At 45.1% G+C, this 12317-nt stretch overlaps 1 protein-coding gene across 8 annotated transcripts in view; it reads right to left on the bottom strand.

Annotated features, from left to right (window-relative positions):
- Positions 1–12317, bottom strand: part of LOC120954930 (uncharacterized protein DDB_G0283357-like) — a 44529-nt gene that overhangs the window by 24727 nt on the left and 7485 nt on the right. The gene's annotated exons all lie outside the window — the stretch shown is intronic.

The raw sequence follows: 12317 nt of genomic DNA, 5'->3' as shown, positions 1-12317 counted from the left end.
TTCGCACCGAATTCATGGGCCGGTTACTAACACCAACCAGACCAGAGAAACCACCACCACCCGCCATCGACCCCTCGATGACATACATTCTTGTCTGACCCGGTCCCCCGGGGTCCGTTTGCTCACTTAATATGCGCGCGATTAATGCGTCTCGATCGGTCTCGGGCGAGTCTATTGAGTGGTGTGTCTTTGGAGGAGCACAGCACGGGGGCCAGCCGCACGGTTTCCGGATTCCAGCAGAGAGTGCTGTCTAATGCGCAGGGTGGTTGGTTGCACACTTATGTCTGGCTGTGTGTTTGTGTGTGTCTGTGTTGCTATGAGTCCGCGGTCATCGGACACCAAAAATGATCGCGCGCGTGCTTTTCGCGAATGTTCAAATTCAGGTGTGTCCAATACGACGATTCTCTCTTTCTTCTCTGTATCTCTCACCTGATGAAGCAGGTGAGCAACAATTTGAGTGTGACTTCTTAACACACACACACGCACAAATATCTAACCATTGGGAAGGGAGTCTTTGCGCGTTTGAGTATGTTGCCGTTTCAACGCGAACGAACACGGCGACGATGCGCAGCACTGCGTGGATCCCTATCGAGAAGCGGATCGGAACCGCATCGAGGCTTCTATCACCCGAGGCTTTAATGTACCAGGCGCACTCCTCTCTTCAGCTTCTTGCTGACGCCATTGGATGGTGTGTGCACACGCGCTTAAATATTTGAACAAGCCGTACAGTCCGGCTTCGGCAGGGCTCGTTTTTTTTTTCTTCTTTTGGTTCTTTTCTTCAAACGGAAAAGCTCGCGCAGGGGTTCCGGAGAAACGACGATCGCCCAATATGGCGAAGAAAACAAATAAAATGAAGTTAATTGTTTTGGATGATGGTGGAGTGTTTGCAGAAGGGTGTACTAGGCAAGCAATGTTAGAGATCGGAATGATATCTACGCTACATCTCTTCGTATATTGGCTGTGGCGGAGTTTGCAAAGCGCTTTGCTTCGCTGTATCGCTGATAAGCAGTTCGAATCTGCCATTTGATCGATCTGGTTTGAGGTATTTTAAAATAGCTAGTTACAGGGGTTTTACTAATGTTTTTTGGTTGGTTTCCAAATGTTTTTTTTAGATTCTTCCCACGATTTCCCAGAATCAATGATCTTCAAAATTTCAACTAAACTAAACTAAACATTGTTGATATCGTGATCATTCTGATGATTAACAACGTTCATATAAAGCCAGACCGTGTCAATTCTAGTGATGTGCTCTCTGGAGCGCCCCCACGACTCCGATCCGACTCCGACTATTGTTAGTCCAATTCCGACTCTGGCAAAATCGAAACCACTAATTCTGACCGAAGTCGTAGTCGTTATAAGTCGTCCGAAGTCGTACGAAATCGTCCATTCCGGTCGACTCCGATGGACTCTGGTCAACTCCACTCGATTCTGGCCGACTCCGGACGGCTCCGACCTCAGGGTGACTCCGGACAACTCCGGACGACTTCGGACGACTCCGGAGGACTCTGGACGACTCCGGACGGCTCCGGACGACTCTGGACGACTCCGGACGACTCCGGACGACCGCAGAAAATTCCAAAAGACTCCGGGCAATTCCGAACGACTCCGGGCGATTCCGGATGACTTCAGAGGACTCCAGACGACTCCGAACGACGCTATCTCCGGGCGATTCCAAGCGATTCCAAGCGACACCAGGCGACTACGGACGACACCGGGCAACTACGGACGACTCCGGAAGGCTCCGAACAACTCCGTTCGACACTGGACGACTCCGGGCGATTCCGGACGACTTCAGACGATTCCGAACGACTACGGGTTGGACGGATCTACCTTCCGGAGTCGGTTCCGAAATTATCGGAGTCGGATCGGAGTCTACACCAGAGTTTTGCCAACTTCACCCCTCACTAGTCGATTCCCATATGAACTGTTACAGGGCTAAATTAGAAATTGCTTCGGACTCAGAGTAATTCTATGCATTCCAGGACATTATAATGCGAATATCCAAAGCTAATTCTAATATAAGGAATTTCTGGCTAATATAATACTCGCTTTTTTTCAAGTTTTAATGAGTCTTTTCATTGTTGTTAATCCCTTGGGGATCATTGTCGTAAATCTCTATCCACGTTTAAGGAAATACATAGTTTTCCACGAGTATGTTGGATTTTCAGAATGAAGACTACCCTTTTTTCTAGTTTTAACTTCGGTGGTGCCAATGGGGTGGAATTATTATAAATTCCAGTTCTTATCAAACATTTGTCCGATCCGTACGACTGATGCCGTATATCCGTTGACACAGCTGACTATTCGTCAATGGTCCCCTACGCAACAGATAACTAGCGAAATATGCATGACAGAAACACCTCACAAGAGGCAGAAGCTCCGGTGTACGTCAGCAACAGCGATCATTTATCGTGCTCCAAGGAAAAGAATCCAATGTAAAACCGTATCGCCTTGTGACGTCTTTCCTAAATGACAAGATTAGAAAGGGAGATGGAATTTTCCTACACAGTTTTTGATGCAACAGTGACAGTGATTTCTTCTATCACAATAATAGTGTCACTTCCACCCATTCCCTTACGACCTTCCCTTTCGATGAATGAAATGGTGGGGCCCCATCACACAAAATTCCTTCATTTTTGTGAATGGAAAATGTGCTCCCCACTTGCTTTTTCACGCGATTATTTCTGTAATGCGCGGTTCGTGAAACGTGCAACTCAAAACACACACTATTCTTGGAACATATACACATACGTCAAAAGCAGGCAGCATCAGGCCAAGGTTACGACGGTGGCGCTAAAGCACATTTTCGCCGACAGATTTCTACCACAAGTTGGCGCAAGTGTGTGTGTGTGTTTTGGAAATATACTGGTGGTGTTGATTCTCCACCGCTGTCAAACAACTGGTAAGACCCCCCTCACATCCCCTTTTTATTACCCGGGATCACCGCGTCTCAAGCGATAAGCTCTCAGAGTTTTAGCGATTGATAAGAAAGTGCCAGCCAAGAGTCCCAAGCGTCGGAATACAAACACGACCGACCACATTACAACACGATTACTATTGAAAGCGCCAAATGCCATAGAAGTCGTGCCCGCACGGTGATAGGACGCCGTAGAAGAAATTCCCAAAAAGAATGTAACCAACAAAAATGAGACGCTATTTTTTCCATTGGTTTCGTTTCCAGAACCTTCCCCCAGGGACTGGAGCATACGCCCCGCAATTATCGCTCAGAAACCAGCTGATGCTACGAACGGTGGCGAAGCCAAACTAAGAACGGACTACCTGAACAGAGCATCATAAAGCCAATAAATTCCAACCGAAAGGGCTGGATCAACAATCCACGGAAACAGCAGCTAAGTAAGGGGGGAAGCAACGGAAGTATGAAGAATTTCGTATGCACGATGGCAATTCTCGCGAAATGCCACGACTTCCGCTCCGAAAGACTCAAACACGTACCCCCACTACCACCATTCCTCCGTTCCCACGGTCGGTCAGTTGCGGCAGCAGAGTGCCACGATAAGCGCAATGCGATATTATTACAACCCAATAGGCCCCCCTCCATCGTAAGCGACCATAAAGGGCTAAGGCTACTAGGTCGTAGAACCATGCAAGCAGCAGCACGTTTTTGGGGCGGGGACATAAATGGAATGCACACACACATGAACCCAATTGCGCATCTATAAAGTAAATGATTTTTTAAATGCAGAAAAGGAAGGAAATCCAACCACCCTCCGTCTTCTACCGTCCAGGCACAATCTCATCTGCACTATTGATAGAGTCCGATCGTTGTGTGGCCAGTCTACCTAGAAAGAGTGGGCCTACGGCGTGAGTCATACGGCGTGCGACTCTACCGATGTTGGTGCCCAGCGCAGGCTGGACACGGACAAGACCCATGGGTGGGTGGGTGGGTGTAGGTGTGATGGATGGAATTGAGTAGTTGGAGTGAAGAGAAGCATTTCATTCGCGCACGAAGGAGGAAGGTCATAAATTATTAAAATTATATGCACCTGACCTGAAACCCTCCGACTCCTCCAGAAGTCCCCATACCTGAGGCGTACGCAGTAACCAAGCAGTAGAGACCACTGGGTTTTGATTTTGGACCACTTGCGTGTGTGTGTGTATGGGTTGTGCAGCAAAAGCTCTAAATCTTGATGCTCGTTAATGCGAAATGCACAAACATTATGCAAACGAACGGCGGCATGTGGCAGACATTGGCAATATAATGTCTGGGCACACATGTTGAATATGTTTCCCAACCCATATGCATGTTTTAAATTATTCAAGGTGAAATACGTTGAATGTATAATAAGGTTAGGAGCGTTAATGAGGGGAATCACTTTATTCTAAGGTGTTGTTGAAACGCCCGCTTTGATATCGATTAATTTAAATTACATTAAAACTAGTGATGTGCTCTCTGGAGCGCATCCACGACTCCGATCCGACTCCAACTATTGTTAGTCCGATTCCGACTCCGGCAAAATGGAACCACTAGTTCCGCCCGGAGTCGGAGTCGCCCGGAGTCGTCCGGAGTCGGAGTCGTCCGGAGTCGTCGGAGTCGTCGGAGTCGTCGGAGTCGTTCGGAGTCGTTCGCAGTCGTTCGGAGTCGTCGTTCGGAAAATGAGACCAAATGAGACGACTCCTAACGACTCCGAACGACTCCGAACGACTGCGAACGACTGCGAACGACTCCGAACGACTCCGGACGACTCCGACGCCGGACTACTCCGAACGACTCCGATCGACTCCGAACGACTCCGGACGGCTCTGGACGGCTCCGGACGGCTCAGGGCGATTCCGGGCAATTCCGAACGACTCCGGATGATGCAGGGCGTACCTAGCTTCTGGAGTCGATTCCGAATTTATCGGAGTCGGATCGGAGTCGAGTCCGGATTTATGCCAACTTTACCTATCACTAATTAAAACTAAGGCGTACGAACATTACTGAATCGCCTGCTACAAGATGCATCACTGCAGCCTGAATGTATGCAATATGGCGCATGACGTTGATGGATACATTTGCGCACTTTTTTCTATAAAAGAAAGCCGTTGAAATGTGGTTTCTGACATATCAAAACATAAAGGATAAAAATGTCACAGTATAATACAAAAAAAAGTACAATACCGAGTGATAAAACAAGATTTTTACGGGTATGTACGACACACTGTCATAAAATAAGTGAAAGACCGGTTTGCCTGTGACCAGCTTAAGTTCCGTCAACATTACACCTTCTTCTATTTTTAGACCAGTCTGGCTGCCACAAAATCACGAATCTCCACTCCACCTCTCCCCTGTGTACCGAGAGAACCACCACACACGGGGTGCCACACATGTAAGCAAATGAGTAGAACAATATTTGCACACACTATTTAATCGCTCGCCACTAGCGGTAGTGCGACCCCCAACCGGGTCACAACCGAGTGGTAATGATGGACTGGTGGGGAGGGGGGAACTTTTGGCCATTTTATTTGGCACCGTGTCATGTCAAATTGCCCTCGGGCACAGCACGGGAGCGGGGCGGGAACTATCGCGACATTTGCTTCCATTTCTACCGCAGCGATTCGCACTCAAAAGACTCGAGACGCCACACAAACCGCCACCACCGGACTATTAGCTTCCAAATGAGGCTGTTGCTGCTGCTGCTGGCAGCGGGGTGATGATGGGCGTGCGGCGTCCCAAACTCGACCGAAAAACAAGCACGCACGTAATGAGTTCAACCTGCGCCATATTCCTACGGTACTACGATGCAAACCGGTTTGTAGTTTTGGCAAGCGGTAGCCGATGTAAGATGGTACTGACGAGTAGAATAGCGAAATGTTTGTGCTTCTTGTGTTTATTATTTATTTGCATTTTGAAACACTTTGGAAAAAGGGTTTTTCTGTGATGCCTGTCACTCTCTGTGGCAATCGTTGCAGCAAAAGATTTTACAGAACTATTCTGTAAGACGCAGTTTTATTTTAAACGTAAACGGAAGACACTGACACACTCAAGCGAATTGGTAGCAAGAGGGATCATAATCATGATTGTTTGGCATGTAATCATGAATATAATTAATGTGGAGAGCTATGAAAATGGTGAAATTGATGAAATAATCAAAAAATAATCTTTATAATCAATCAGGAAGTTTGAGATCTAGGTGTTACACACTGGACTATAGTTTGAATTTCCGTTCACATATTGACAACACTTGGGCCTTTTACGATACTAGCCAGCTTTTTTATATGGAATTTGACAGTTGGCGGCTAAAATCATGTCAACACTCCCTACAAAAACCACACACAAAACTAGCCTGAGATTTGTAGCCTAGATTATTTCAGCCTGAATGCTAGAATTAGATTGGAGTACCTGCTCGAAAAAATGTCATAACAAAGTCGTGTTTTTATTTATCCCAAAGGGGCATTCATGAGGTTAGGTGGTGGAATCTACAATCAAAGTGTATGTAGTCCAGGTGGTCTCATAGCATGTTTTTTATAACCAAATTTGAAAATCACTTTTTGACAGGACGGGTGAAAGCTTTTACTCAAACAAGCTTGCTGGAGACTTGACGAATAAACAAAACATTCTTTAAATCTTCAGAAGCAGAAGCGATAAAAATCAACCTTCTAAATATATACACCTTGGAATAAGCCCTCCTGTATACTATACCCACTTTGATAGCTGCTCGAAAACTGCTACACAATACAAACAGCTAACAGGCTGAAATTTCTGTCTACGATCATAAAAGAGAAAGGGACCCACTGTTACAAGGCTTATACGTTACTAGGATTTATCTTTCGACAATTCTGTAGTGGTGTCTTATGTCTTAAGTCGTTGTTTACTTGTCTTGTGCGCTCATACGATGGAGTACTACTCGGTGTTATGGTTTTCGAACTTCATTACAACGATTAACATAATAGAGGCAAACTACAACGAAAGTTTACAAGACTTGCTTGAAAATGCGACCAATTTAGAGGACTTACAACCATGCCAAATTATCGCTCGCGTTGCCTTCTGCTTGGCCTACCGACACTCCAACACCGTTTTAAGGTAAACCAATATGTATTTGTTGCTAAAATACCTAAAAAACGAATTAGACGTCGCACTCGAACCTTGCTTGTTGATTAGAAAAGGCCTACCTTGGATACAGCGAACTATTACTGTCCATGACAAGGCAAGGCAATACATGGTCTAATTACTTTAATTTTAATTTAACAAACAACACATTCAAAGAGATTATTTTGTTACTCTTCAATTTTGGCGCCCCTGGACTAGGGCAGATGTTAGGGGCATACTTTTGGGATTAGGTGTGTTGCGTACGACCTCATTATGAAGTAAAAGCATATATGCGGATGTAGCGAAGTAAAACACTTCAAGTTAAAACATCTCAAGTTAAAACAAAGTTCAAGCAGAACACGCCTCAAGCAATAGCGCGCGCTTCAGAAACGCAACAAACATAAACAGGTAGTCAACCGTTCTCACGGTTCAAACGAGGAAGTAACTTACGCAATTTATAAACCATAAACATGTCACATGTCGCATTAAATATAAATAAAACTTGTTATCAAAATAGTAATATCCGCCAGCAGCATTAAGGTGTAAGAGCTATTAAGTAGTTAATTTTTATCTCAGCCTCAAAATTGTGAAACAAATCTTTAGATAAATAAATAAATGATAGATAAACTGCCAACAACTTCGAAGCATTGATTTTTTCTGGAGAAGCAGCTGATGTAACGCTCAACAAGAATATTCATAAATAAATTTAGCCTGCTGTTACTGTTAGAGCCAAATAGCAAATCATGGGTTGTAATCCATTCCGAAATTAACTTTTAACGGCCACGTTTTTTGAGCCATTATGGAAATGTTTGAGAAATGTGTTAGTAGCACTGAGCATAGGTAAATTATATTGTACTGGAGCAGCTATCAACAGTTATAATATTCAACAGCACAGCACAGAGATAAACCATACATACACTGAGAGACATGTCCTGTTTCTGAGAACAGATTTAACCCTTTAAATAAATATTAGTGTTAAAAATGCATTTTTGAAATACCAACTAAATCAAATCAATTCATAAAAATACATTTCTCCATTTGTAAGACTGAATCGTCGTGTACTGTGCTCCAGAGCATTGCAACACCCCCCGTCTTGGGTGATGCATTTTACACCATTCCTCTCTCGTGTCTGCTTCCACACCTCCCACCATATCACTCTAACACATTCGCTGGCGTGCCTTACCGCGTAAACGTAAACAACACGCGCAAACGCAAAAGCGCCAGAGCAACAACAACACGATCACGAACGACAGCAATATATACCGTCATCAGTGTGTGTATGTGTGTGTGTACAACAGTGTGTTGGTTTCAATCGGCAGCTTATCAAACCATTTGTACCACGCCAGGGCATGACAGAAAAGCACACGGAGAGTGTGTGTGGTGTGTTCTCCTCCTCCCTTAAATTCCCGGGGGAGGTTTAACACCCTTCGCCATCGCCAGCTACCTCCTTATCATACACCCATCATATTCCTGGTGCTGTGCGAACTGGACCCCTTCCACACGAGAGATCAACCCAACAACCCCTCACCCCCCACCAACCATCGTCTCATAATCGAAACGCGCGCAGCAATTGGAGGCCGGAGGGCAGTGTATCACAAACGCGATTGAATTGACATTTGAAGGCGAATGGAACACAAAAGCAAGGAGCTGCTGGCGGCTTACAGGGGATACAGGGGGGGGGGGGGGGGGGGGGCGGTGAGTTACGCTTGCAGCCTTTTGTCGCCCCTATCGTGGCCTCCGTCGCTGTCTGTAGTGGTGATGCTGGTGGTGCTCAGGTCGCTCAAAGCGGCCCGCCGTCGCCGGCAACATTATCATCATCGCGTCGTGGTTCCCGCTCCGAACATACCCACTGTACAAATAGAACGTTTTTGCCTCTTACTACACGGGCCGGCAGCCAAAACCAAGCAGCTGCTCGTGTTTGAGACAGTGTGTGTGTGTTGGTAGAAGATGTAGTACGCGCCCTGAGTCCGATTTGGCACGGCGCGGCATGGTTTGGGATTTTGTGCGAGCGAGTACCGTGTGTAGTGTTGTTTGCACAGCACAGGAACAGCACCAGCGGACAAGCAACTCGTATGCAAATAACAACCCTACACACAGACAGTCTTACCTACTACAGCAAGGCATCCAAGAGCGCCGAGCGCTATCCACACTGTTCGACTGACACAGTCCCAATATTCGGCTGTCATTCAAGTTGGGACAACATGGACCCTTGTACAGGGTTTTCCACGAGTTCTCATAGCCATGGGACACTTAATGAACTCTTTCTAACGTGAAATGAACCTAATGTAATGGGAATTGGACTCTATAGCATCCTTGTTGGACAAATGCAATAGGAATTTCGAACGAGCCTGTCCAAAAAGGGTGCCATAGAGTCCAATTTCTACTATTTGAAGTTCACTTCCAGGAAGAAAGAGTCAAGGAAGTGTCCCACAACTATGAGAACCCCTGGAAAACCCTGTAAAACACGAGAGCGCACACACGGAGACACAGACAGTTCGATGGTTCATATTTTCTTTCCACCCCTACTCCCCAGCCAACATACAAACCCACCTCCCCCCCCCCCTCCCCCCCGAACCTGAAAATGGTGCTACTTTTCCTTTCGAAATAGCTGTGCATCTCAATCAACCTCCTCGGGGTAGGTACAGGTGTGTCTATCAGGGAGATCAGGCACGAGCGTGCACACCCAACTACAGGTAGCAGAGATCAGCAGCCAAGATTGCAATGAGCAATCTTCTTAGCCGTTGTTGCCCCAGCATTTCTTTGGTAGTGGAGAGGAGGAGCGTGAGAGAACCGAACGCCACCATGGGGGACTACTGACTGTGTGCGCGCGGCCTGTGCCTGTTGCTGCTACAAAACACGTTATTTATAAATACCGACAGGCACGAACCGTGTGAGCACACATAGCGCCGTGTGTCCCCTTCTCCCACCGTGTTGCAGCTTCCCCCGTTCTAATGCATACCAACCTGGTTCCTAATCCCGGACCGAGTGTGTGTCTGTGTGTTTAGCAAGAAAACGAGTTACAATCCGGTAACGGAGGTTAATAAAACCAACTCAATAATAACCCTCGCTGCTGCTGCTGCTGCAAAACCCGCCCCATTCGTCTCTACTGGCACATGTCGAACGGGGAGGGGTGGGGAAGGAAGAGGAAGAATTTGCCCCTTCGAAAATGAATTTAACAGCAGGCAATACTAAACACTGCAGATATGAATCTTCATTCATAATTGTACCGCTCTCCTTCGTAAAGTTGTCACCCTGAAAGGGTAATGCCGCCAGATGGCGCTACCTTTAGTGGTATAGCAGTAGCTTAGTACACCACTGCGCCAAACTGTGCTCCGAATTCGGTAATCGTTAGCCGTAAACCTGCAACCGTGCATTTAAAATCCAATTTAAATTGGTACAATACAAACATCAAATGAAAATTAAATACCCCACACTAACACTGCTGGCCGGGCCACAACTCAGAAACACCTTTAATAATCGACCAGTGGAGGTTCTACCACCTCGATCGCATCGGTCGACACTCGATCGACTGTGGTAATTAATGCCTCCCGGTACGATTATCCGATGACGTTCGCATACTTTAGCATCGTTAATTGTAGCTCGGCAAACGGTTGGAGCGTTGCAAAGCGTTGAAACTGTTAGTGCATTGTTGGTTTTTTTCGTTGATCGATTTTGGAGTAGCAACAATGTCTACAAACATCGCCGAATTTTCGCCACCACGCATTGGTTTTAGCGGATAATGTGTTTGTGTTTGCGGCTTTGGTTTTGGATTAAGTGGACAAAAAACCTAACGAGAAACACAAAGCAGAAATTCAGTAGGTAAGCAAAACAACAGATCAAAGCTGATCGATGTCCCTTGGCACCAACGATCGATCGATGCAAACGACTTTTCCATATTGTTATACGCAGTTTAGGCAAATACATGGTCTCTAAATATTTTAAAAATATTATATTTCTAACGATGGCTCTATTGCTCTAAAACTTTGTTTTCTCCATTGAAGATGTCGTGCAATCAGATCCTGGTTTGTGAACTATTTGCTCAATGTTTGCAAAAGGACGATCTGGTTGTTTATAAAGTTCTCAACTTCTTCAATCATCAAGAGCAAATACTTTTTCTTCAAATTGAGGACTGAGAATTTTCTTGAAATCTAAGCAGGCATGTCTTATCAAGTTAAGTTGAAACGCGATTAATCAAAGCGTTTTACCCAGTACATTTCTTCTTCTTCTTCTTTGGCACAACAACAACCGTTGTCGGTCAAGGCCTGCCTGTACCACTTGTGGAGTTGGCTTTCAGTGACTTTTGGATTACCCCCCATAGCAGAATAGTCAGTCCTACGTATGGGGGCACGGGCTATTCGGGACATGAACCCATGACAGACATGTTGTTAAGTCGCAAGAGTTGAAGACATTTGGCATCCGGTACATTTGCCATTCTCCAAATTAGATCTCATAGAAGGTAAAAAACTAGGATCTGCAAAAAAATGACTCGAACTACTTTATACATAAAAAGGCTTTAAAAAAAGGAATTGCCAACAGTGGAAAGATCTTTAATCAAGTTTGAGTGGATGCACAAAAAAACGCGTAACAGATTATCCGCAAATCAGGCTGGAAAATTGATGTATTTGTCATACCGTTCAATCAGAGCTATGTCATCTATACCAATTACATCCGATATGCAAAAATTAACATTAGCTGTTGCAAAAATGTGTAAAGAACAACTGGAATGATTTTAATCGATCATTTGATTTATGCTTTATTCCCAGTTGTTTCTTTTATTTGTTTTTCGTGTATATTTTACTTTTTCAACCTTATGAACTTCTCAGTTCCCAATTTGTTTTTTTCTTCTTTTTCTTTGGAACAACATCCGTAGCCGATCAAGGACTGCCTGTAGGCACCACTGGGCTAGACTTTCAGTGACATATGGATTATCACCCCCCTTTTAGGGAGGATAGTCAGCACTACGTATGAGATCCTACCATGACGAGCATGTTATTGAATCGTGCTAGTCGACGCCTGTACCACACGACCGTCCTTCTAGGCTTTAATTACAGGGTTTTCTGAGTCAATGTTCACTGTCAACAACTTGAGTTTGATAGTTCTTTGTGATGTGTTGAAAATCATCTGTAAGAACTGAACTTTTATTCTGATGCTAATACAATGTGGGACAGCTGTTGAAAAACATTTTGGAGGGGGGGTTAATAATGATGTGCACATTCAGAAGTCATTTGGAAAACCCTGTAATAAATTGTTCAGATTAAAATAAAAATCCTTTTGCTAGAAATGATATTCA

This window comes from Anopheles coluzzii, chromosome 3 (assembly GCF_943734685.1).
Source record: "Anopheles coluzzii chromosome 3, AcolN3, whole genome shotgun sequence".
Lineage (NCBI taxonomy): Eukaryota > Metazoa > Arthropoda > Insecta > Diptera > Culicidae > Anopheles > Anopheles coluzzii.
The sequence above is the reverse complement of the archived record's forward strand: the minus strand, read 5'-3'. Positions and strand labels throughout refer to the sequence as shown.